Source organism: Oncorhynchus gorbuscha, linkage group LG09 (assembly GCF_021184085.1).
Source record: "Oncorhynchus gorbuscha isolate QuinsamMale2020 ecotype Even-year linkage group LG09, OgorEven_v1.0, whole genome shotgun sequence".
Taxonomy (NCBI): domain Eukaryota; kingdom Metazoa; phylum Chordata; class Actinopteri; order Salmoniformes; family Salmonidae; genus Oncorhynchus; species Oncorhynchus gorbuscha.
The window spans coordinates 82,880,948-82,908,668 of record NC_060181.1 but is presented as its reverse complement, the minus strand read 5'-3'; the positions used below and the strand labels follow the sequence as shown (position 1 = coordinate 82,908,668).

The window sequence follows — 27,721 nt, the reverse complement described above, 5'->3', positions numbered from 1 at the left end:
GTCTCGTCGCTGTTGGTAATCAAGCCTACCACTGTTGTGTCGTCCGCAAACTTGATGATTGAGTTGGAGGCGTGCATGGTCACGCAGTCGTGGGTGAACAGGGAGTACAGGAGAGGGTTCAGAACGCACCCTTGTGGGGCCCCAGTGTTGAGGATCAGCAGGGAGGAGATGTTGTTGCCTACCCTCAACACCTGGGGGCGGCCCGTCAGGAAATCCAGTACCCAGTTGCACAGGGCGGGGTCGAGACCCAGGGAGGGTACTATGGTGTTGAATGCTGAGCTGTAGTCGATGAACAGCAGTCTCACAGGTATTCCTCTTGTCCAGATGGGTTAGGGCAGTGTGCAGTGTGGTTGTGATTGCATCGTCTGTGGACCTATTTGGGCAGTAAGCAAATTGTAGTGGGTCTAGGGTGTCAGGTAGGGTGGAGGTGATATGGTCCTTGAATAGTCTCTCAAAGCACTTCATGATGATGGAAGTGAGTGCTACGGGAGGGTAGTCGTTTAGGTCCGTTACCTTAGCTTTCTTGGGAACAGGAACAATGGTGGCCCTCTTGAAGCATGTGGGAACAGCAGACTGGGATAAGGATTGATTGAATATGTCCGTAAACACACCAGCCAGCTGGTCTGCGCATGCTCTGAGGATGCGGCACTGGTTGCCGTCTGGGCCTGCAGCCTTGCGAGGGTTAACACGTTTAAATGTTTTACTCGTGTCAGCTGCAGTGAAAGAGTCCACAGGTTTTGGTAGCAGGCCGTGTCAGTGGCACTGTATTGTCCTCAAAGCGGGCAAAAAAGTTATTTAGTCTGTCTGGGAGCAAGACATCCTGGTCTGCGACGGGGCTGGTTTTCTTTTTGTAATCCGTGATTGACTGTAGACCCTGCCACATATCTCTTGTGTCTGAGCCGTTGAATTGCGACTCTACTTTGTCTCTATACTGACGCTTAGCTTGTTTGATTGCCTTGCGGATGGAAAAAAAGATGAGAGAACCGATAGGGAGGAGGTCAGAGACCTGACCGTGTGGTGCCAGGACAACAACCTCTCCCTCAACGTGATCAAGACAAAGGGGATGATTGTGGACTACAGGAAAATGAGGGCTGAGCACTCTCCCATTCTCATCGACGGGGCTGTAGTGGAGCAGGTTGAGAGCTTCAAGTTCCTCGGCGTCCACATCACCAACAAAACACCAGTCTTAACATCAACAGTGAAGAGGTGACCTCCAGGATGCTGACCCTCTAGGCAGAGTTGCAACGAGAAGGCCAGCCTCCTGGAGTCGCCTCTTCACTGTTGATGTTGAGACTGGTGTTTTGCGGGTACTATTTAATGAAGCTGCCAGTTGAGGACTTGAGGCATCTGTTTCTCAAACTAGACACTAATGTACTTGTCCCTTAAAAGGATAAACTTGGATTAGCTAGCACAACGTGCCATTGGAACACAGGAGTGGTGGTTGCTGATAACGGGCCTCTGTACACCTATGTAGATATTTCATTAAAAATGTGACATTTCCAGCTACAATAGTCATTTACAACATTAACAATGTCTATACTGCATCTCTGATCAATTTGATGTTATTTTAATTGACAAAAAATGTGCTTTCAAAAACAAGGACATTTCTAAGTGACCCCAAACTTGTGAACGGTAGAGTATGTATATATTTTTTTAAATTGTAGATCACATTTTTCTTTGGCGTACCCCCTACGGCATTACACTTACCCCAGTTTGGGAATACATGCTCTACACAACATGGAGGTCGGTTTATGGTAGAGAAATTAACATTAAATTCTCTGGCAACAACTCTGTTGGACAATCCTGCAGTCAGCATGCCAATTGCACACTTCCTTCAAACTTGAGACATCGGTGGTATTGTGGTGTTTTACAAAACTGCACATCTTAGTGTCTCCAACGCAACGGCACCTGTGTAATGATCATGCTGTTTATTCAGCTTCTTCACATGCCACACCTGTCAGGTGGATGGAATATCTTGGCAAAGGAGAGATTTGTGCACAACATTTAATAGAAATAAGCGTTTTGTGCAAATGTAAAATTTCACTGATCTTTTATTTCAGCTCAAATGCTTTACATGTTGCGTTTAATTTTGTTCAGTCTATGTATCTCTAATGTGGTCACCTCGTTCTCTTCTCTCCCCCCACAGTGAATGGTCAGCCGAGACCTCTGGAGTCCTGTCAGGTAAAGTACCTGCGTAAGGAGCTCATTGAGCTCCGGAACAAAATCAACGGTCTCTTGGAATGTCTGGAGCCCCCCTCAGAACCTGGCCTGGCTGCCTCTGCACCAGACAGGGGTACGTACACACACACACACACACACACACACACACACACACACACACACACACACACACACACACACACACACACACACACACACACACACACACACACACACACACACACACACACACACACACACACACACACACACACACACACACACACACACACACACCTCTGTCTTTGCAAGTGTGAAGTGTGTTTTTAAATCATGTAATTATCTACTGATATGCATATTTGTTGTATAACTTTATGAAGTGTACACACAGATACAGGCTGGTTGGTTTTATTACTTCCTAAACCCTCTCGAACTTCACTATTTAGCCCTGAAAAGGGTGGTCCTCTTTCCTAAACCATCCATTGCTTCTAATCCAGTGGACCAATCACTTTCCACACCAGCGCTATGTTTAACGCCAGGGGCGTTTTCACAGCATGCTTTGCATCAATGTTGTTCGCTAGCTGACTTGTGGTGGACAGCAACAGGTGGATTTGTTTTTCCAAGGAGAGAAGTGTAAAAAATGTTTTTACGAAGTGTTTCCTTTGGCATGTTTATGCCACTAATCCGGGGTAATGAGTTGATGTTTCAATGATAAAAGCTAATGGAACGTTCTGCTTATTTGCGTATTTGACAATGTATTGTGTGTGTATATTGGTGTGTTGACATGCATCCCCTCCCATCCACTTCCTCTCTCCTCCAGACTCGGTGGATGTATGTGAGGGGAGGGTGGTGACAGCGGTGAAGCAGGCCCCGGTCCCAGTCAGTGCGGCCAGCATGTCGGCCTTCGACCCCCTGAATAAGCAGGACGAAGTCAACAAGAACGTCATCTCTGCCTTTGGCCTGAGTGAGAACCATGTCCCAGGTAAGGCCGCCCATCATTGCTATTACTTTCTGTTGCTTTCTGTTTGTAATTTTTTTAAGCAGTCTTCTGACTGACCTTGCCCTCACTCCCCACTCTGTTTGATTTCTCACTTTTCTCTCTGTTGAGCGTCTGATACATACCCCCTTTGTCGCAGGATGGGGATTGGGGGGTGCACAATTTTTGTATTTTACTTAACTAGGCAAGTCAGTTCAGAACAAATTCTTATTTACATTGACTGCTTACCCCGGCCAAACACTAAACCGGACAACGCTGAGTCAATCACGTCCCGTTGTGATACAGCCTGGAGTCGGACCAGGGTCTCTAGTGACTCTAACACTGAGATCTAGTGCCTTAGACCGCTGCCCACTCTGGAGCCCAGAATTAGTGGTGGTTGGGCCTGTTGCTCTGCTCATGGCCATGAGGGAGTTTTTCCTAGCCACCGTGCTTCTACACCTGCATTGCTTGCTGTTTGGGGTTTAAGGCTGGGTTTCTGTACAGCACTTTGAGATGTCAGCTGATGTATGAAGGGCTATATAAATACATTTGATTTGAGGTGTCTCGTTGGTCTGGACGGGGTGTCCACTGCTCTGTTGCCCCTGTGTGAGGTGCTGCGTTTCAGGGTGACGTCCTTCGGGGTCCTGGCAGAAGTTGGGATGGCTGCCTTGTAGAGGTGGACCTGGTCGTAAAGGCTGTTAAAGTCCAGGGTGATGTGGTGGGCCAGGTAGACATTAGGTTTTGAGGCAAAGTCCTGGGAAATGCTGTCATTCACCTGCTGTATGGTGGCTGGGTGGAAGTATTTTCATGGTAGCAGGGTGGAGATAACCACTTGTGCGTTGGGGAAAAAGTTTATTCTCTTGAATTGATTTGCCAGTTGAGTCAATGAGGAACACAATTTCTGGCTTTTGTGCCCTCAGTGGATGTGTGGGGGTTGTCAGAGGAGCTAATGGGGGAGCTGACGGGGACTGTTTGTTGGGTTGTCTGTCCCGTTGCGGTCCCGGTCTGAGGTGGGCTCTCTGTCACACCTCAGCATTCTCACCTCGTGCAGTACTGTTAGCTGTGCCATGTGTTTCTCACTCTCTCTCCTCCTTCACTGCTGTTAGCTGTGCCATGTGTTTCTCTCTCTCTCTCCTCCTTCACTGCTGTTAGCTGTGCCATGTGTTTCTCTCTCTCTCCTCCTTCACTACTGTTAGCTGTGCCATGTGTTTCTCTCTCTCTCTCCTCCATCACTACTGTTAGCTGTGCCATGTGTTTCTCTCTCTCTCTCCTCCTTCACTGCTGTTAGCTGTGCCATGTGTTTCTCTCTCCTCCTTCACTGCTGTTAGCTGTGCCATGTGTTTCTCTCTCTCTCCTCCTTCACTGCTCTTAGCTGTGCCATGTGTTTCTCTCTCTCCCCTCCTTCACTACTGTTAGCTGTGCCATGTGTTTCTCTCTCTCTCCTCCTTCACTACTGTTAGCTGTGCCATGTGTTTCTCTCTCTCTCTCCTCCTTCACTGCTGTTAGCTGTACCATGTGTTTCTCTCTCTCCTCCTTCACTGCTGTTAGCTGTACCATGTGTTTCTCTCGCTCTCTCCTCCTTCACTGCTGTTAACTGTGCCATGTGTTTCTCTCTCTCTCTCCTCCTTCACTGCTGTTAGCTGTACCATGTGTTTCTCTCGCTCTCTCCTCCTTCACTGCTGTTAACTGTGCCATGTGTTTCTCTCTCTCTCTCCTCCTTCACTGCTGTTAGCTGTGCCATGTGTTTCTCTCTCTCTCCCCTCCTTCACTACTGTTAGCTGTGCCATGTGTTTCTCTCTCTCTCCCCTCCTTCACTGCTGTTAGCTGTGCCATGTGTTTCTCTCTCTCTCCCCTCCTTCACTGCTGTTAGCTGTGCCATGTGTTTCTCTCTCTCTCCTCCTTCACTGCTCTTAGCTGTGCCATGGGTTTCTCTCTCTCTCCTCCTTCACTACTGTTAGCTGTGCCATGTGTTTCTCTCTCTCTCTCCTCCTTCACTGCTGTTAGCTGTGCCATGTGTTTCTCTCTCTCTCCCCTCCTTCACTGCTGTTAGCTGTGCCATGTGTTTCTCTCTCTCTCTCCTCCTTCACTGCTGTTAGCTGTGCCATGGGTTTCTCTCTCTCCTCCTTCACTACTGTTAGCTGTGCCATGTGTTTCTCTCTCTCTCCCCTCCTTCACTACTGTTAGCTGTGCCATGTGTTTCTCTCTCTCTCTCCTCCTTCACTGCTGTTAGCTGTGCCATGTGTTTCTCTCTCTCTCCTCCTTCACTGCTCTTAGCTGTGCCATGGGTTTCTCTCTCTCTCCTCCTTCACTACTGTTAGCTGTGCCATGTGTTTCTCTCTCTCTCTCCTCCTTCACTGCTGTTAGCTGTGCCATGTGTTTCTCTCTCTCTCCCCTCCTTCACTGCTGTTAGCTGTGCCATGTGTTTCTCTCTCTCTCCTCCTTCACTGCTCTTAGCTGTGCCATGTGTTTCTCTCTCCCCTCCTTCACTGCTCTTAGCTGTGCCATGTGTTTCTCTCTCTCTCCCCTCCTTCACTGCTGTTAACTGTGCCATGTGTTTCTCTCTCTCTCCTCCTTCACTGCTCTTAGCTGTGCCATGTGTTTCTCTCTCTCCTCCTTCACTGCTCTTAGCTGTGCCATGGGTTTCTCTCTCTCTCCTCCTTCACTACTGTTAGCTGTGCCATTGGTTTCTCTCTCTCTCCTCCTTCACTACTGTTAGCTGTGCCATGGGTTTCTCTCTCTCTCCTCCTTCACTACTGTTAGCTGTGCCATGTGTTTCTCTCTCTCTCCCCTCCTTCACTGCTGTTAGCTGTGCCATGTGTTTCTCTCTCTCCCCTCCTTCACTGCTCTTAGCTGTGCCATGAGACATGAATCCCTCTCAATGATGGAGGAGCAGTGTAGTTGTGGGACCTGGGTATGTTCGGGGGGGGGGGACGACTATCCTCGTCTGCAGAACAGTTTGAACTGGTGATCAGACTCACTCGGGGTCAGAGCGAGAGGGTCAGACTCTCTCGCTCTGATCCCGTAAAGGTCCTTCTGGAAGTGCATGAGGATGCCCTGTATCATTACTGTCCCAGACGGATACATGTTGACGAGTTGATTAAATTTCCTCAATGTCTAGTATTCTGAGCGTCTAGCCTGGGCCAATACCCTCTCTCTTGACATAGGGTAGTGTGCTCTTATAGCACGGTGTCATGCCAGGGGATGGTCTGGTTAATATAGCTCCATGCCAGGGGATGGTCTGGTTAATATAGCACCATGCCAGGGGATGGTCTGGTTAATATAGCACCATGCCAGGGGATGGTCTGGTTAATATAGTTTTTCGGATGACTGCCTTGCCTGGTTCACCAATTACTTTGCAGACAGAGTTCAGTGTGTCAAATCGGAGGGCATGCTGTCCGGTCCTCTGGCAGTCTCTATGGGGGTGCCACAGGGTTCAATTCTCGGGCCGACTCTTTTCTCTGTGTATATCAATGATGTTGCTCTTGCTGCGGGCGATTCCCTGATCCACCTCTACGCAGACGACACCATTCTATATACTTTCGGCCCGTCATTGGACACTGTGCTATCTAACCTCCAAACGAGCTTCAATGCCATACAGCACTCCTTCCGTGGCCTCCAACTGCTCTTAAACGCGAGTAAAACCAAATGCATGCTTTTCAACCGATCGCTGCCTGCACCCGCATGCCCGACTAGCATCACCACCCTGGATGGTTCCGACCTTGAATATGTGGACATCTATAAGTACCTAGGTGTCTGGCTAGACTGCAAACTCCTTCCGGACCCACATCAAACATCTCCAATCGAAAATCAAATCAAGAGTCGGCTTTCTATTCCGCAACAAAGCCTCCTTCACTCACGCTGCCAAGCTTACCCTAGTAAAACTGACTATCCTACCGATCCTCGACTTCGGCGATGTCATCTACAAAATGGCTTCCAACACTCTACTCAGCAAACTGGATGCAGTCTATCACAGTGCCATCCGTTTTGTCACTAAAGCACCTTATACCACCCACCACTGCGACTTGTATGCTCTAGTCGGCTGGCCCTCACTACATATTCGTCGCCAGACCCACTGGCTCCAGGTCATCTACAAGTCCATGCTAGGTAAAGCTCCGCCTTATCTCAGTTCACTGGTCACGATGGCAACACCCATCCGTAGCACGCGCTCCAGCAGGTGTATCTCACTGATCATCCCTAAAGCCAACACATCATTTGGCCGCCTTTCGTTCCAGTACTCTGCTGCCTGTGACTGGAACGAATTGCAAAAATCGCTGAAGTTGGAGACTTATCTCCCTCACCAACTTCAAACATCAGCTATCCGAGCAGCTAACCGATCGCTGCAGCTGTACATAGTCTATAGGAAAATAGCCCACCCATTTTCACCTACCTCATTCCCATACTGTTTTTTATACTGTATTTATTTATTTTTCTGCTCTTTTGCACACCAATATCTCTACCTATACATGACCATCTAATCATTTATCACTCCAGTGTTAATCTGCAAAACTGTATTATTCGCCTACCTCCTCATGCCTTTTGCACACATTGTATATAGACTGCCCATTTTTTTCTACTGTGTTATTGACTTGTTAATTGTTTATTCCATGTGTAACTCTGTGTTGTCTGTTCACACTGCTATGCTTTATCTTGGCCAGGTCGCAGTTGCAAATGAGAACTTGTTCTCAACTAGCCTACCTGGTTAAATAAAGGTGAAATAAAAATAAATAAAAAAATATAGCACCATGCCAGGGGATGGTCTGGTTAATATAGCTCCATGCCAGGGGATGGTCTGGTTAATATAGCTCCATGCCAGGGGATGGTCTGGTTAATATAGCACCATGCCAGGGGATGGTCTGGTTAATATAGCACCATGCCAGGGGATGGTCTGGTTAATATAGCTCCATGCCATGGGATGGTCTGGTTAATATAGCTCCATGCCATGGGATGGTCTGGTTAATATAGCTCCATGCCATGGGATGGTCTGGTTGTAAGTCGCTCTGGATAAGAGCGTCTGCTAAATGACTTAAATGTAAATGTAATATAGCTCCATGCCATGGGATGGTCTGGTTAATATAGCTCCATGCCAGGGGGTGGTCTGGTTAATATAGCTCCATGCCAGGGGATGGTCTGGTTAATATAGCTCCATGCCAGGGGATGGTCTGGTTAATATAGCTCCATGCCAGGGGATGGTCTGGTTAATATAGCTCCATGCCAGGGGATGGTCTGGTTAATATAGCTCCATGCCAGGGGATGGTCTGGTTAATATAGCACCATGCCAGGGGATGGTCTGGTTAATATAGCTCCATGCCAGGGGATGGTCTGGTTAATATAGCTCCATGCCATGGGATGGTCTGGTTAATATAGCTCCATGCCATGGGATGGTCTGGTTAATTTAGCTCCATGCCAGGGGATGGTCCGGTTAATATAGCTCCATGCCAGGGGATGGTCTGGTTAATATAGCTCCATGCCATGGGATGGTCTGGTTAATATAGCTCCATGCCATGGGATGGTCTGGTTGTAAGTCGCTCTGGATAAGAGCGTCTGCTAAATGACTTAAATGTAAATGTAATATAGCTCCATGGGATGGTCTGGTTAATATAGCTCCATGCCAGGGGGTGGTCTGGTTAATATAGCTCCATGCCAGGGGATGGTCTGGTTAATATAGCTGCATGCCATGGGATGGTCTGGTTAATATAGCACCATGCCAGGGGATGGTCTGGTTAATATAGCTCCATGCCAGGGGATGGTCTGGTTAATATAGCTCCATGCCAGGGGATGGTCTGTTTAATATAGCTCCATGCCAGGGGATGGTCTGGTTAATATAGCACCATGCCAGGGGATGGTCTGGTTAATATAGCACCATGCCAGGGGATAGTCTGGTTAATATAGCTGCATGCCATGGGATGGTCTGGTTAATATAGCACCATGCCAGGGGATGGTCTGGTTAATATAGCTCCATGCCAGGGGATGGTCTGGTTAATATAGCTCCATGCCAGGGGATGGTCTGGTTAATATAGCTCCATGCCAGGGGATGGTCTGGTTAATATAGCTCCATGCCAGGGGATGGTCTGGTTAATATAGCTCCATGCCAGGGGATGGTCTGGTTAATATAGCTCCATGCCAGGGGATGGTCTGGTTAATATAGCTCATGCCAGGGGATGGTCTGGTTAATATAGCTCCATGCCAGGGGATGGTCTGGTTAATATAGCTCCATGCCAGGGGATGGTCTGGTTAATATAGCTCCATGCCAGGGGATGGTCTGGTTAATATAGCTCCATGCCAGGGGATGGTCTGGTTAATATAGCTCCATGCCAGGGGATGGTCTGGTTAATATAGCTCCATGCCAGGGGATGGTCTGGTTAATATAGCTCCATGCCAGGGGATGGTCTGGTTAATATAGCTCCATGCCAGGGGATGGTCTGGTTAATATAGCTCCATGCCAGGGGATGGTCTGGTTAATATAGCTCCATGCCAGGGGATGGTCTGGTTAATATAGCTCCATGCCAGGGGATGGTCTGGTTAATATAGCTCCATGCCAGGGGATGGTCTGGTTAATATAGCTCCATGCCAGGGGATGGTCTGGTTAATATAGCTCCATGCCAGGGGATGGTCTGGTTAATATAGCTCCATGCCAGGGGATGGTCTGGTTAATATAGCTCCATGCCAGGGGATGGTCTGGTTAATATAGCTCCATGCCAGGGGTGGTCTGGTTAATATAGCTCCATGCCAGGGGTGGTCTGGTTAATATAGCTCCATGCCAGGGGGTGGTCTGGTTAATATAGCTCCATGCCAGGGGTGGTCTGGTTAATATAGCTCCATGCCAGGGGTGGTCTGGTTAATATAGCTCCATGCCAGGGGATGGTCTGGTTAATATAGCTCCATGCCAGGGGATGGTCTGGTTAATATAGCTCCATGCCAGGGGATGGTCTGGTTAATATAGCTCCATGCCAGGGGATGGTCTGGTTAATATAGCTCCATGCCAGGGGATGGTCTGGTTAATATAGCTCCATGCCAGGGGATGGTCTGGTTAATATAGCTCCATGCCAGGGGATGGTCTGGTTAATATAGCTCCATGCCAGGGGATGGTCTGGTTAATATAGCTCCATGCCAGGGGATGGTCTGGTTAATATAGCTCCATGCCAGGGGATGGTCTGGTTAATATAGCTCCATGCCAGGGGGTGGTCTGGTTAATATAGCTCCATGCCAGGGGATGGTCTGTGCGGAAAATGAAGTTGCTTATGTTTCCCTCTTTGCAGCAGTCAGCAAATGGTGTGTCTGGATTGTCCTTGAGGAGCTTCTTTTTGTAGTTATTCCGTGCAGTTTTATTTTAAATATCCATGGGGTACTGTACTTTGATGACATCTGCATGGGGATACGCCAGGGGTCTTCAACGGCCTCTGCATTTGGGTGGGAGAGGCTATGAAACTGCTGCCATTGTTAAGGCTCAAGAGTTTTCACACACATCACTTCAGTGCTAATTGAAGTTGCAGCCGGGTCAGGTCAGTTCTGTCCTAGCAGCTAATTAGCCATAGTTCATTTTGTTATATAAAGCTTATTAAATATCCTCTACTTTTTGGCTCCTAAAGTAGGTTCAGACGGAGTAATGTTCACTCAGTTTTGTGTTGGATGGGATTTCCAGGTTTCCACTGTGTTTCTTCTGCAGGTTTTTGTTTGCTCTAAGTTTTTTGTCGACTGTCCTTGGCAGTTACTATCCATTCAGGTCATTTTGTCAAATCATGCTTTTAGGTATGGAGTTTTGAGGATAGATTCCCATAGAGGATAGTGTCCTGTATGTCCTTGTGGGGGGAAAAAAATCTAAGTTTATCTACATTTATCCAACTCTATTTATATGTTTTATATATTTCTATCTCTCTCTGCTCATGCTCTGTAATCTCATCATCCTCTCTCTCCCTCTCTTTCTCTCCCTCTCCCTCTTTCTCTCCCTCTCTCTAGCCCCCCCGGGTGTTTCGTCTGTGGAGCGGTCAGATACTCCAGACAGCATTGCATCATCGTCGTCCGCCGCCCCCCAGCCACAGGCCCCCTACGCAGGGATGCAGCAGGGACCCCCAGCAGCCCTCGACGGTTAGGAACACGCACACAGTAACCATTACCACCATATCTCTGCATGAATGAATATATGTAGGGAGGGAGGTTATCAGTGTGGGCCATTGTAGCCATTGGGTGGTTTAGCACCTCCAAATATCTGGGGTTAACTGGGATCCCTAAAAAACTGTTGTCTTGTCAAGACGGTAGAGCGAGTTCACCCCATGACAGTTACCAGAGGTCAGTTTGTGCTTTAAACTGATCTTAGGCCTGTGTCTCAGGGCAGCCTTAATCCAGTTGATGTGTTGTGGTACACCTCTCTGGCGTGGCAGCTTTAGGGCCCTTTTGCTCAAGTAGTGTTGTCCCAGGCCCTATCACAGAACGATGTTCCAGTCCCCTGCCCTGCTAATGGCATGTTGTTTTTTTGCTCTTATTTCCACATTGTCCTCTGCAGACAGTTAGAACATTATGATTGTGTCAGTGTCACAATGGTTTCATCCAGATCATTTTCACTGCTCAGCCTTGTCGTCAACCACAAATGGGAGGAATTGGTTGTCCTGCTTAATTGTTTGTGTCATGCTGTTGGACATTAAATCTAATATAAATCACAACTGCCATCTTAGTAGGGTATTGATTAATGCCTCCATTTTAGTCTGGGATGACTAAATATTACACTTGGATTGGCCAGTTCACCAGTCCTGTTTTCAGTACAGTATAGTTACTCTGCATATCTACATGCTGTACCTATGTGAGAATGCTGTTAATCGACTACAGCTCGGCATTCAACACCATAGTACCCTCCAAGCTCGTCATCAAGCTCGAGACCCTGGGTCTCGACCCCGCCCTGTGCAACTGGGTACTGGACTTCCTGACGGGCCGCCCCCAGGTGGTGAGGGTAGGCAACAACATCTCCTCCCCGCTGATCCTCAACACTGTGGCCCCACAAGGGTGCGTTCTGAGCCCTCTCCTGTACTCCCTGTTCACCCACGACTGCGTGGCCATGCACGCCTCCAACTCAATCATGAAGTTTGCGGACGACACAACAGTGTTAGGCTTGATTACCAACAACGACGAGACGGCCTACAGGGAGGAGGTGAGGTCTCTCGGGAGTGTGGTGTCAGGAAAGTAACCTCACACTCAACGTCAACAAAACTAAGAAGATGATTGTGGACTTCAGGAAACAGCAGAGGGAACACCCCCCTATCCACATCGATGGAACAGTAGTGGAGAGTGTAGCAAGTTTTAAGTTCCTCGGCATACACATCACAGACAAACTGAATTGGTCCACTCACACAGACAGCATCGTGAAGAAGGCGCAGCAGCGCCTCTTCAACCTCAGGAGGCTGAAGAAATTTGTCTTGTCACCAAAAGCACTCACAAACTTCTACAGATGCACAATCGAGAGCATCCTGGCGGGCTGTATCACCGCCTGGTACGGCAACTGCTCCGCCCTCAACCGTAAGGCTCTCCAGAGGGTAGTGAAGTCTGCACAACGCATCACCGGGGGCAAACTACCTGCCCTCCAGGTCACCTACACCACCCGATGTTACAGGAAGGCCATAAAGATCATCAAGGACATCAACCACCCGAGCCACTGCCTGTTCACCCCGCTATCATCCAGAAGGCGAGGTCAGTACAGGTGCATCAAAGCTGGGACCGAGAGACTGAAAAACAGCTTCTATCTCAAGGCCATCAGACTGTTAAACAGCCACCACTAACATTGTGTGGCTGCTGCCAACACACTGACACTGACTCAACTCCAGCCACTTTAATAATGGGAATTGATAGGAAATGATGTAAATATATCACTAGCCACTTTAAACAATGCTACCTTATATAATGTTACTTACCCTACATTATTCATCTCATATGCATACGTTATACTGTACTCTATATCATCGACTGCATCCTTATGTAATACATGTATCACTAGCCACTTTAACTATGCCACTTTGTTTACATACTCATCTCATATGTATATACTGTACTTGATACCATCTACAGTATCTTGCCTATGCTGCATCACTCATTCATATATCCTTATGTACATATTCCTTATCCCCTTACACTGCATAAGACAGTAGTTTTGGAATTGTTAGATTACTTGTTGGTTATCACTGCATTGTCGGAACTAGAAGCAAAAGCATTTCGCTACACTCGCATTAACATCTGCTAACCATGTGTATGTGACAAATAAAATTGGATTTGATTTGCTGATGTATCTGTAACATACAGTGCATTCAGGAAGTATTCAGACCATAATCTTTCCCACACGTTACATTACAGCCTTGTTCTGAAATAGATGAAATACATTTTTCCCCTCATCTACACACACTACCCCATAATGACAAAACAAAAACAGATTTTGTTTTGTTTGCAAATTCCTAAAAAATATTTTATTTATTCATTATATGTATTCAAACCCTTTGCTTTGAGACTTGAAATTGAGCTCAGATGAATTCTGTTTACATTGATCATCTTGAGATGTTTCTACAACTTGATTGGATTCCTCCAGTAGTAAATTCAATTGTTTGAACATGATTTGGAAAGGCACACACCTGTCTATATAAGTTCCCACAGTTGACAGTGCATGTCAGAGCAAAAACCAAGCCATGAGTTCGAAGGAATTGTCCGTAGACCACCGAGACAGGATTGTGTCGAGGCACATGTGACAGAATGGCGCCGGTGGGGGATGGCTGCCGTTTTACGGGCTCCTAACCAGCGTTGCTTTTTTTCACGCTGTTTGTAACAGTAAATAATGTTGCTGCTACTGTCTCTTATGACTGAAAACAGCTTCTAGATATCAGAACAGTGTTTACTCACCTAGACTTGGACGAAGATTTTCTCTTTAATGTGTCCGATGCGAAGGATATACTGCTACTCGGGAGACCAGGCCCAAATCACTGTCATATTCACATGAAGAAAAGACAGAAATAAAGGAGGCTGGAGATCGGGGTGATTTGTGAGAATTTGTTGGCAAGTGAGTAACCCTCCTCAACCGTCCCTTCTATTGGCCAACATGCAATCACTGGAAAATAACTGTATGATTCTATTGGCCAACATGCAATCACTGGAAAATAACTGTATGATCTCTGCTCGCGACTATCCTGCCAACTGTTAACTGTAATGTCTTGTGTTTCACAGTCGTGGTGGAACAACAAGGATAATATACAGTTGGCTGGGTTTTCTGTGCATCGGCAGGACAGAACAGTTACGTCTGGTAAGACGAGGGGTGGAGGTGTGTATTTCTCAGTAACAGCCGGTGCGCAGTCCAATATTAAAGAGGTCTCTAGGTATTGCTCACCTGAGGTAGTGTGGTCTCCAGTTTATGATTGGGTACTCTATCTACCATTTTTCGGAGCCATCTATTTACCACCACAACCCAATGCTGGCATTAAGACCGCACTCAATGAGTTGTATAAGGCCATAAGCAAACAAGAAAATGCTCACCCAGAAGCAGTGCTCTTAGTGTCCGGGGACTTTAATGCAGGCAATTTTAAATCCTTTTTACTTCATTTCTACCAGCATGTCACATGTGCAACCAGAGGAAAAATAACTCTAGACCATCTTTCCACACACAGATGCATACAAAGCTCTCCCTTGCCCTCCATTTGGTAAATCTGACTATAACTCTATCCTCCTGACAACCGCTTACAAGCAAAAACTAAAGCAGGAAGTTCCAGTGACTCGCTCAATATGGGAGAGGTCAGATGACACGGATGCTACGCTACAGGGCTGTTTTGCTAGCACAGACTGGAATATGTTCCGCGATTCATCCAATGGCATTGGAGTATGCCACCTCAGTCACCTGCTCCGTCCATACGTTCCTTGATGTCTTCGTCCCCACAGTGACTTTACCTACATATCCTAATCAGAAGCCATTGATTACAGGGAACATCTGCAACGAGCTAAACGGCTAGAGCGGCCGCTTTCAAGGAGTGGGACACTAATCCGGACGCTTCTAAGAAATCCTGCTATGCCCTCAGATGAACTATCAAACAGGCAAAGCGTCAGTACAGGACTAATATGGAATCCTACTACACCGGTTCTGACGCTTGTTGGATGTGGCAGGTCTTGCAAACTATTACAGACTACAAATGGAAACCCAGCCACGAGCTGCCCAGTGACGCAAGCCTACCAGACGAGCTAAATGCCTTTTATGCTCGCTTCGAGGCATGCAACACTGAAGCATGCATGAGGGTACCAGCTGTTCCGGACGACTGTGTGATCACGCTCTCGATAACCTATGTGAGCAAGAGCTTTAAACAGGTCAACATTCACAAGGCTGCGGGGCCAGACGGATTACCAGCACGTGTACTCCGATCATGCGCTGATCAACTGGCAAGTGTCTTCACTGACCATTTTCAACCTGTCCCTGGCAGAATCTGTAATACTTCAAGTACACCACCATACCCCATGTGCCCAAGAAAGTGAAGGTAAACTGCCTAATTGACTACTGCCCGTAGCACTCACTTTGATAGCCATGAAGTTCTTTGAAATACTGTTCATGGCTCACATCAACACCATCATCCCCAAAACCCTAGACCCACTCCAATTTGCATACCGCCCCATCAGATCCACCGATGACACAATCTCAATCACACTCCACGCTGTCCTTTCCCACCTGGACAAAAGGAACACCTATGGAAGAATGCTGTTCATTTACTACAGCTCAGTGTTCAACACCATAGTGACGACAAAGCTCATCACTAAGCTAAGGACCCTGGGACTAATCACCTCTCTCTGTAACTGGATCCTGGACTTCCTGACGTGCTGCCACCAGGTGGTAAGGGTTGGCAACAACACATCTGCACGCTGATCCTCAACACGGGGGCCCCTTGGGTGCATGCTTTGGCCCCTCATGTTCACCCTTAATTGCGTGGCCAGACTCAACTGCAACACCATCATTAAGTTTGCTGATGACACAACAGTGGTAAGCCTGATCACCGACAACGATGAGACAGCCTATAGGGAGGAAGTCCGAGACTTGGGTGGTGTGTTGCCAGGACAACAACCTATCACTCAACCTGAGCAAGACAAAGGAGATGATCATGGACTGCAGGAAACGGAGGGCCAAACACGCTCCCATTCTCATTGACGGTACTGTAGTTGAGCGGGTCGAGAGTTTCAAATTCTTATCGTAGTTCAAACACACCAAGACAGTCGCGAAGAGGGCATCTTTTCCCCTTCAGAATACTGAAAAGATGGGTCTCTTGCATGGGTCTCCAGATCCTCAATAGTTCTACAGATGCACAATCAAGAGCATCCAGACCGGTTGCATAACCGCCTGGTATGGCAATCCGGCCATATTGCTATTTTGTTTTTATTACATTTTTACTTTCCTTTATTTAGTAAATATTTTCTTAACCAACAATGCAGTTCGAGAAATAGAGTTATGGGCTTGTAAGGAAGCATTTCACGGTAAGGTCTACACCTGTTGTATTCGGCATATGTGACATACAATTTGATTTTGATTTGAGATCTGGGGAACAGTACCAAAAATGTCTGCAACTTTCAAGGTCCCCAAGAACACAGTGGCCTCCATAATTCTTAAAATTGAAGAGGTTTGGAACTAAACTCTTTTTGACAGTCCTGTCTGGTCCAGCAACGGTGGGTTTGTGCCCATAGGCGACATTGTTGTCGGTGATGTCTGGTGAAGACCTGCCTTACAACAGGCCTACAAGCCTTCAGTCCAGCCTCTCTCTGCCTATTGTGGACAGTCTGAGCACTAATGGAGGGTTTGTGCATTCCAGGTGTACCTCGGGCAGTTGTTGCCATCCTGTACCTATCCCGCAGGTGTGATGTTCGGATGTACCGATCCTGTGCAGGTGGTGTTAGACGTGGTCTGCCACTGCGAGGACGATCAGCTGTCTGTTCTGTCTCCCTGTAGCACTATCTTAGACGTCTCACAGTACGGACATTGCAATATTTTGCCCTGACCACATCTGCAGTACTCTTGCCTCCTTGCAGCATGCCTAATGCACATTCACGCAGATGAGCAGGGACCCTGGGTATCTTTCTTTTGGTGTTTTTCAGAGTCAGTGGAAAGGCCTCTTTAGTGTCTCTTTAGATGTTTTTTGCTGAGTTCTGCAAGACCCTTCCTCGAGCTGGCCACCCGGCCAAACTGAGCAATTTGGGGAGAAGGGCCTTTGTCAGGGAGGAGACCAAGAACCCGATGGTCACTCTAACATGGGTCCAGAGTTCCTCTAAGGACAACCAGCAGCACTCCACCAATCAAGCCTTTACGGTAATTTGGACAGATGCAAGCCACTCCTCATTACCCTATTTTATTTTTTTTTACTTTAGTTTATTTAGTAAACATTTTCATAACTCTATTTCTTGAACTGCTTTGTTGGTTAAGGGCTTGTAATTAAGCATTTCACAGTAAGGTCTACTGATGTATTTGGCGCGTGTAATCATATAAAATTAGATTTGCTTTGAGTAAAAGAGGCATGACAGCCCGCTTGGAGTTTGCCAAAAGGGACGTAAAGACTCTCAGACCATGAGAAACAAGATTCTCTGGTTTGATTAAACCAAGATTGAACTCGTTGGCCTGAATGCCAAGCGTCATGTCTGGAGGAAATCTGGTTCCATTCCTGTGGTGAATCGTGGTGGCAGCATCATGCTGTGGGGATATTTTTCAGCGCCAGGGACTGGGAGACTAGTAAGAAGTACAGAAATACTTCATGAATACCTGCTCTCGACCTCTGACTCTGGCAAAGGTTCACCTTCCAACAGGACAAACAACCCTAAGCACACAACCAAGACAACGCAGGAGTGGCTTCGGGACAAGTCTCTGAATGTCCTTGAGAGACTCACCTCGAGCCCTGACTTGAACCCGATTTAACATCTCCAGAGTGACCTGAAAATACCTGTGCAACGCTCCCCATCCAACCTGACAGAGCTTGAGATCATCTGCAGAGAAGGGGAGAAAATCCCCTAAATACAGGTGTTCCGAGCTTGTAGCGACATACCCAAGAAGACTCTAGGTTGTAATCGCTGCCAAACATGCTTCAACAAAGTACTAAGGGTCTGAATACTTATGTAAATGTCATTTTTCAGTTTTTATCATCTTTATACATTTCCCTAAAATCTGTTTTTTGCTTGGTCATTTGTGGGGTATTGTGGGTAGATTGAGGAAGAACACAGAGCTTCAAATCTTGAACCCGCTGGGTATTCCCATAATGGTGGTGATCTGGAATCAACACAGCTTCAACTCTTGAACCCGCTGGGTATTCCCATAAATGTGGTGATCTGGAATCAACACAGCTTCAACTCTTGAACCCGCTGGGTATTCTCATAATGGTGGTGATCTGGAATCAACACAGCTTCAACTCTTGAACCCGCTGGGTATTCCCATAATGGTGGTGATCTGGAATCAACACCGCTTCAACTCTTGAACCCGCTGGGTATTCCCATAATGGTGATGATCTGGAATCAACAGAGCTCGAAAGTAACTCTCTTACCAGGTAACGAGGTATGCTCTAGTTTTTGGCATCTCAGTATATGACACAGACAGACACAGGAAGGGAGGGGACAGAGGAACATGTTGTGAGTCAGTCTTATTATTAAGCTACCTCATTATTTTGGATGTGATGTTTTTTCATTGGCAGGCACGTCTTTTGGCTCTTCTGGCTCTCCGTAGCCGCCTCCATCCCTGGAGACATCTCTGATTTCACCCAGAGAGACCCATAACCAGCTCACTGACAAAACCCCACCACAGGATCCAAACCACAGCTGGTACACGCACACACACGGTAGGCTCGTTGAGCTGTGGCTTGAACACAGAGGAACCATACCAGGGCCTCTAAACCGCACTTGGAACAAAGAGAGTGCGGTTCCATATGGTGTTGGTTTGACCGTGTTCCCCAGACCAGCTCTGTGGTTTTGGCTTGGGCAGGGTTCAGGCTTCTCCAAGGGGTTTGGGTTGAGTTTAACAGAGCCGAGACACCGCTAAGAGTCTAAAGTTAGTCATTCTTCCGTTCGTCGTACTTATTCAACTCAGTCGTACCCTTTATATTCCAGACCCTTGCACTTTGTGTTGGTTATTAGTTTTAGTTTGTCCATAAATGACTGTGCGGTCATATAACGGTCACGGGCTGTTACTAGGTTCAGTGTGACATCGCTGACTGTGTGGTTGGCTGGTCGTCTTCTGGAGTTCATAATCCTCATCCTCCCTCTGCTCATCCGTTCCTCCCTCTCTCCCAGACTTCCAGGGAGGAGAGGCTCTGGGGCTGCAGCTGTTGGCCAGACGGCCGAATCAGGCTGCAGGGACACGTTTTTCTCTATCCCAACGCGCTGGTGAGAGAGAGACCCCAAATGTTCCCTTAGTTCGGGAGTGTCCATAGGGTCTGTACAAAGACAATACATTGAAGACTGATCATCGTTGACCAGGAATAGTCTCAAAGGATCAGTGCACTTCTGGGAATGAACACGTTGATTAAGGGTGTGGTGCCTTGACAATATGCACGGAGGACTTCTTCAGAAACGTAACGAGGACACTGATCATGTACTTTGGGGGTAGATGGACCAGTCACTCTCTCGTCTCTGTCAACATTTGGTTTGGGTTTACACGTAAACATGGAGCTAACAAGATCCATAAGCAGAAGATTTCTAGTGGCTGTCTCATTTACACTGAGTGGACAAAACATTATGAACACCTTCTATGACTTAGACTGACCAGGTGAATCCAGATGAAAGCCATGATCTCTTATTGATGTCACTTGTTAAATCCACTTCAATCAGTGTGATGATGAAGGGGAGGAGACGGGTTAATAAAGAAGGATTTTTAAGCCTTGAGACAATTGAGACATGGATTGTGTATCTGTCATCCAGAGCGTGACTGGGCAAGACAAAAGATTTAAGTTCCTCTGAACTGGTTATGGTAGTAGGTGCCAGGCGCACCGGTTTGTGTCGAGAGCTGCAACGCTGCTGGGTTTTTATACACTCAACCCGTGTGTATCAAGAATGGGCCACCACCCAAAGGACATCTAACCAACTTGACACAACTGTGGGTATCATTGGAGTCGACATGGGCCACCTTGTAGAGTCCATGCCCTGACAAATTGAGGCTGTTCTGAGGGGAGGGGGTGTGCAACTCACTATTAGGAAGGTGTTTTGTACAGATGACGATCAACCCTAGATAAGGAATGTTCTGTGTTTGTTTGTCTCTGAGTTTTAGCACACCTGTTCACCCACCACTGCACAGACGGTGTCTTTGATGCTTTATCAGATGGAATACCTCTCCAGCTTGAAGGCTGGCTGTCAGAAGTATTACAATGTGAACCTTTAATCCGTCTGTCTGCTTATTTCAAGACATGGCATATGGGGGGGAGAGACCCAATAGGCTGGAAGATACTCTTTTCATTATTTATCTTGAAAAAAAGTATACTCAATCATTCCGCCATCATGAAAACAATGGAAGAATATGATTTATTGAAATAGCATGGGTGACAAAGAAAATCAAATTGATACAATTTAAGGCCAAGTGGTAAACAATGCAGGCACAAGGGATGGGGGTGTAAGCATGCTGGTCTAGTGCAAAGTCTAGGTCCAAAAGGTTTTTAACAGCTTCTACCCCCAAGCCATTAGACTCCTGAACAGCAAATCAAATGGTAAACTGGACTGTTTGCATTGAACCACCCCCATGTTTACGCTGCTGCTACTCTCTGCTTATTATCTATGCATAGTCACTTTACCTCTACCTACATGTACGTTACCTCAACTAACCTGTGCCCTTCACACAACGACTCTCTGCCGGTACCCCCTGTATATAGTCTCACTAGTGTTATTTTATCGTTGCTCTTTCATTATTTATTTTAGTGAATAGTGTTTATCACTTTTTCTTGACTGCATTGTTGATTAAGGGATTATAATAAGCATTTCACTGTACCTGTTGTATTCGGTCCATGTGACAAATACATAATATGATTTGAACTCGCCCCTGCAGGTCCATGTGCTCAACATCCATAGAGTACAACCCTACCTCACACATGAAGCAGTGCTGGCGCTTGTCATCTCCCGTCTGGACTACTGCAACTCGCTGTTGTCTGGGCTCCCCGCTTGTGCCATCAAACCCCTGCACCTTATCCAGAACACTGCAACCCACCTGGTGTTCAACCTTCCCAAGTTCTCCCATGTCACCCATCTCCTCCACACACTCCACTGGCTTCCAGTTCAACCTTCCCAAGTTCTCCCATGTCACCCATCTCCTCCACACACTCCACTGGCTTCCAGTTCAACCTTCCCAAGTTCTCCCATGTCACCCATCTCCTCCACACACTCCACTGGCTTCCAGTTCAACCTTCCCAAGTTCTCCCATGTCACCCATCTCCTCCACACACTCCACTGGCTTCCAGTTCAACCTTCCCAAGTTCTCCCATGTCACCCATCTCCTCCACACACTCCACTGGCTTCCAGTTCAACCTTCCCAAGTTCTCCCATGTCACCCATCTCCTCCACACACTCCACAGGCTTCCAGTTCAACCTTCCCAAGTTCTCCTATGTCACCCATCTCCTCCACACACTCCACTGGCTTCCAGTTCAACCTTCCCAAGTTCTCCCATGTCACCCATCTCCTCCACACACTCCACTGGCTTCCATTTGAACCTTGCATCCACAAAAGACCATGGTACTTGCCTTCGGAGCAGCGAGAAGAACTGCCTACCTTCAGGCTCTGTTAAAACCCTACACCCCAAACTGAGCACTCCGTTCTGCCACCTCTTGGCACTCCCACCGCTATGGGAGAGCAGCTCCCACTCAGCCCAGTCCTCCGTCCTGGTGGAAACAGCTTCAACCTGAAGCTTGGACAGCAACCTCCATGCCCATCTTCAAAACCATTTGGAACTCTGCCTCTTCAAGGAGTATCTTAAATAATCCCACAGTACCCCCCCTCGCACAACCTCCTCAGCCCCCCACACACACACAAAAATAAATAGACTTTTGTGTACTCTCACTTGACCCACCCTTACTGGCTCTGACTTTGCTGATACCTGCTTTATTGATGAAAATGTACTTACTATGACTGTGTGTGGTTGTTCCACCTAGCTATCTTAAGGTGAATGCACTAACTGATAAGAGCATTTGCTAAATAACTAACGTAAATGTAATACCAGCTATATTATCTTGTTTCCTTTCTGAAAACATCCCTAATAGGCTTGAGAACTACAGTGAAGCAATAACATTCCAGATAATCTTTCCAGCTCTGTTTTGTGTTCAGCTGAAGGGATGTGCAGGCAGCCGGTCTCTCTTCATAGAGCCGCACTGATTTCTCTGTCCTCTGGGACTTACATTTACTGATCAGAGATGAATTCTTCTGGCCAATGAGGCCTGACGGCAGCTCCATCCACCCCTCTATCGGATTACATAACACACATGATGGATAGCAGACAGGAAACCAAGACGGAGAGAAAGTCAGCACCTACATGCTCGCGAGCACACACACACACACACACACACACACTTTGTGATTCTCACTGAGCACCATGGTGCTCACATTACAGGGGTTAACAGTGGGCTTACAGCTGATTCATAGATGCAGTCCTATAGATCAGTATGTCTGGTTTCATTGTATAGACTTTTCACAATTTGGGGCAAGATGGTAGCCTAGTGGTTAGAGCGTTGGGCCTTGTCAGCTTTTTACCTTGTCAGCTTGGGAATCGTATCCCCGAGCTGACAATGTAAAAATCTGTCGGTCTGCCCCTGAACAAGGCAGTTAACCCACTGTTCCCCATTAGGCCGTCATTGTAAATAAGAATTTGCTCTTAACTGACTTGCCTAGTTACATTTTTGTAAATGTTTGAATCATGTTAGATGAGTGATCACCAATGGTGGAGGAATGAAACATGGTTCTTTCATCTGGTCCAGACTTGGGTCAAAATGTATTTGTACTTAATGTACCTGAAGTATTTGAAAGAAAACAAATAGCATTTCAACCCAGACACGGACTTACAGTATGGATCTGGGTTATGATCTGGGCCTGGGAGTGTATAAGATGGCTTCATGTGTCTGTGTGTGGCACCCTGTCCGTCTGTCTGTAGTAGACTGTCTTCATTAGTTCCCACTGCAGCTCAGACCCTTGTTTTTTTTTTTTTTTTTATCTTCCTCTGACTTTGAGAAAGTTTGTCCCCTGCAGGTTTTGGGTCAGTTTTATTCGGGCACATTTGTGCCCCAGCTGTTTGGACCTGTGTTTGTGTGTGCATTGTCTGTGTATCTTTCAGCCACTGTGTTTGTGTGTACATTGTCTGTGTATCTTTCAGACACTGCGTGTATGTGCATTGTCTGTATCTTTCAGCCACTGCGTGTGTGTTCATTGTCTGTGTATCTTTCAGCCACTGTGTTTGTGTGTGCATTGTCTGTGTATCTTTCAGCCAGTGTGTGTGTGTGTGTGTGTATGTTGTGTGTGTGTGTGTGTGTGTGTGTGTGTGTGTATGTTTGTGCCACTGTGTTTGTGTGTGCATTGTCTGTGTATCTTTCAGCCACTGTGTTTGTTTGTACATTGTCTGTGTATCTTTCAGACACTGCGTGTGTGTGCATTGTCTGTGTATCTTTCAGACACTGCGTGTGTGTGCATTGTCTGTGTATCTTTCAGCCACTGTGTTTGTGTGTGCATTGTCTGTGTATCTTTCAGCCACTGTGTTTGTGTGTGCATTGTCTGTGTATCTTTCAGCCACTGTGTTTGTGTGTGCATTGTCTGTGTATCTTTCAGCCACTGTGTGTGTGTGTGTGTGTGTGTGTGTGCATTGTCTGTGTATCTTTCAGCCACTGTGTTTGTGTGTACATTGTCTGTGTATCTTTCAGCCACTGCGTGTGTGTGTGTGTGTGTGTTTGGAGTGAACTACCACTTCAGTGAGTGATAGCCTAGCTATCACTCAGCCTAGTGATAGCCTAGCACAAATGTCCCTGCAGAACTTGTTAGAATTATGTCTAGTCCCTTTTCCGTCACAAAGGAGTTCCATAGGGCTCTGTTACGGGCCCTCTGAGTGGAAAATCAACGCTCTGTTTTAACTGGCACATGAAAAAACAGTGAACTTTAGCAAAAATAAAAGCATTGGTCAGGCAGCTGTGCCAGACAACCTCATGTTAATCAGCTTTGACCTGCGCAGAAGCAACCATCAAATCAATTTAGCAGATGTTATTGTGGGTGTAGTGAAATGCTTGTGTTCCTAGCTCCAACAGTGCAATAATATCTAACAATACACACCAATCTAAAAGTAAAATCATTTTCATTGCCTGTCGCAAAAAGTTTGTCAGTGTCTCAAGGTCTTTGAAGCTCGGCGGTCCGGTCCGGTCCACATTGAGAGCACACTACGTGTATGTGACGTTTTGTGTTTTTAAACTAGTCTTTATTTTCAGACACTCTTTAACCACACTACTGAGGCCGTGGTATTGAGCCGACTTTCCAGTCTAGACTTTTAAATGTGACATGGACCTGAGAAAGAGAGAGAGAGACACACACACACAGACCTGTGAGGTTATGGCTAATTAAAGTTGGGAGGGAAGTGTTTTGTCTACTGACACAGACAGACCTGTTTAGACAGATGGCACCCGCTCTGACCCAACACGTCTATCCAAATAAAAGTGTTTGTGTGTGTGCGTGTTTAGCTTGGAGCTCGTCAGATGACTGTAATGTGCCATAGAGAGTGTCTAGGCGCAGGGCTTTGAAGAACCAGTCCTGTTTTATTTTAGTGCTCGGGCTGTTTGCATTAAGACGATCCTGTCTGATTCCATCCAGACACCCAGGTGTGTGTCTGTCATACTGATGTCCTCCATCTCTCTTCTCCAGGTCAGATGTACCAGCAGTACCAGTCTCCAGGTGGATACTCTCCCCAGCAGCCAGCACCACAGCAGCAGTATGGCATGCAGTACCCTGGTAAGACAGTGACACTTTCCCTCAGAAAAGGTCCAAGAAGGTCATGCTGATCTTATAACAATGGCCCAGACTTTCACAGGAATGATGCTATGAATGTGAAATCGATTACAATCAAAAGTTATGCTGTACTTCTCCCCCCAACTCTCTCTCACTCAGCAGGATGCACCCCCCAGCCCGGCACCCCTCAGCCTCAACAGCAGCAGTTCCAGAACTACCCTGCCCCCACCTCCCAGGCCCCCGCCCCCAGCCAGGGCCCAGCCCCCGGCTTTCAGGGAGGCCAACAGCAGGCCGCTCCACCCCAGGGTCCCCAGCAGTACCCCCAGGGGCCTTCCCTCCCCAAAACTACACCTCCCAGGCCAACCAGCCTGCCAACTACAGCCTACCCCCCACCTCCCAGTCTGGCCAGGGTTACCAGGCCCGTCCCAGCTACACTCCTCCCCCGGTAGCAACGTTACCCCCCTCCTGGGGCGTCCAACCCCTATGCCCGCAACCGGCCCCCCTTCGGCTCGGGCTATGCCCAGCCTGGCCCTGGGTACCGGTAAAAGAGAAGGAACGGAAAACATTATCCACACACACCCACCCCTCCCCTTTGTGTCCTGGCTGGCTCTGTTTGGCCTGGGTTCGGTAAACATGGTCTGCTAATCTGTCCATCCGTCCTTCTGTCAGTCCTCAGTCACTGATGAGTCCATATCAAAAACAAACTACAACCCCCCCCCCATCTAATCGCTGTGTTCTGTCCCGACCCCACCACACACACACAAACCCGTGTTATCGTCTGTGTTCTGTCCCGACCCCACCACCACACACACAAACCCATGTGTTACTGTCTGTGCTCTGTCTCGACCCCACCACCACACACACAAACCCATGTGTTATCGTCTGTGTTCTGTCCCGACCCCACCACCACACACACAAACCCATGTGTTATCGTCTGTGTTCTGTCCCGACCCCACCACCACACACACAAACCCATGTGTTATTGTCTGTGCTCTGTCTCGACCCCACCACCACACACACAAACCCATGTGTTATCGTCTGTGCTCTGTCTCGACCCCACCACCACACACACAAACCCATGTGTTATCGTCTGTGTTCTGTCCCGACCCCACCACCACACACACAAACCCATGTGTTATTGTCTGTGCTCTGTCTCGACCCCACCACCACACACACAAACCCATGTTATCGTCTGTGTTCTGTCTCGACCCCACCACCACACACACAAACCCGTGTTATTGTCTGTGCTCTGTCCCGACCCCACCACCACACACACACACACCCATGTGTTATCGTCTGTGTTCTGTCTCGACCCCACCACCACACACACAAACCCATGTGTTATTGTCTGTGTTCTGTCCCGACCCCACCACCACACACACACCCATGTGTTATCGTCTGTGTTCTGTCTCGACCCCACCACCACACACACAAACCCATGTGTTATCGTCTGTGCTCTGTCTCGACCCCACCACCACACACACAAACCCATGTGTTATTGTCTGTGTTATGTGTTATCGTCTGTGCTCTGTCTCGACCCCACCACCACACACACACACACCCATGTGTTATCGTCTGTGTTCTGTCCCGACCCCACCACCACACACACAAACCCATGTGTTATCGTCTGTGCTCTGTCTCGACCCCACCACCACACACACAAACCCATGTGTTATTGTCTGTGCTCTGTCTCGACCCCACCACCACACACACACACACCCATGTGTTATGGCCCTGTTATTTGAAATTCAATGTTCCCTACCCACACCCTATGTGTCTGTCATCAGGATGGGCTTAATTTAAAGTGAAGGCAGTAAATTCAGGAAGTTAACTCAAATGTACAATTCAATAATAAAAAAGGGCATTTTCAATGACTTCTCAATAAACTGAAAAGTCAAAGTTATTTATTTCAAGATGTTTTTAAATGTTTTGATTTCTAATTGTCGGTTGAAATTGTGCTCAACACTGGTGAACATGTCGTCAGTCTGTAAGCACACCCAGCTGGGAGAAGAAAACAGGCTGAAATATGAAGGCTGTCTTATTATCATCATCTGACTTTATCTTTCTGGTCTGACAGCTGTAAATGCACCTGTATCCACTGGTCAACAGATGATGTTGATTTGTATTGCATTTTAACTGATCTTTTGAGGATATAGTTTGCTGAGTGTCAACAGATGTTTCTATGTAAATGTTGTTCATCCCCTTTTTTCTTTTCTTTTTTTAAAATACTTTTTTTACAACTCGTTTTCATCAATGCCATGTTGGTATTATGTCGTGTCATGGAATCTGCCCCTCGCTTGAGTACAATATGGGAGGTGTAGTTTTGACCTTCCAGAAGGGTCCTACCATGTTTAGCCTCTTAGATCACCTCCTTATGGTTTATCACTCTCTTTTTTTCCTCAATGATTTGTATTAATATCAGTCAGATTTTCCACCTTGAAGTGTCATTTAGTTTGTTTAAACTGTAACATTTTCTCTAAAACCCAATAAAGGTTTTGAAACCTTGAAGTCTATCATTGTTTTGATTCTTTCTCTCCGTCACTCCTTCCCTCACACTGTGGTTTGGGAGTTCACGGCTCCGTGTTGAGCTTGGCTTCCCGAGAGCCTTTCGTATCCCACCAGAGTGGATTTGGAAAAGTGTGGTAATGCTGCTGTTGCTGTTTGTTTTCCTAATC

General features: G+C 47.1%; 1 pseudogene across 1 annotated transcript in view; it reads left to right on the top strand.

Moving 5' to 3' along the window:
* Positions 1–27,559, top strand: part of LOC124044176 — a 35,261-nt pseudogene extending 7,702 nt beyond the window's left edge. The window contains exons 4-8 of the transcript XR_006840445.1: positions 2,147–2,293; positions 2,981–3,142; positions 11,090–11,218; positions 24,963–25,049; positions 25,206–27,559. The product of XR_006840445.1 is annotated as a protein TFG-like (transcript). The remainder of the gene's footprint in view (positions 1–2,146; positions 2,294–2,980; positions 3,143–11,089; positions 11,219–24,962; positions 25,050–25,205) is intronic.
* Positions 27,560–27,721: the final 162 nt, after the last annotated feature.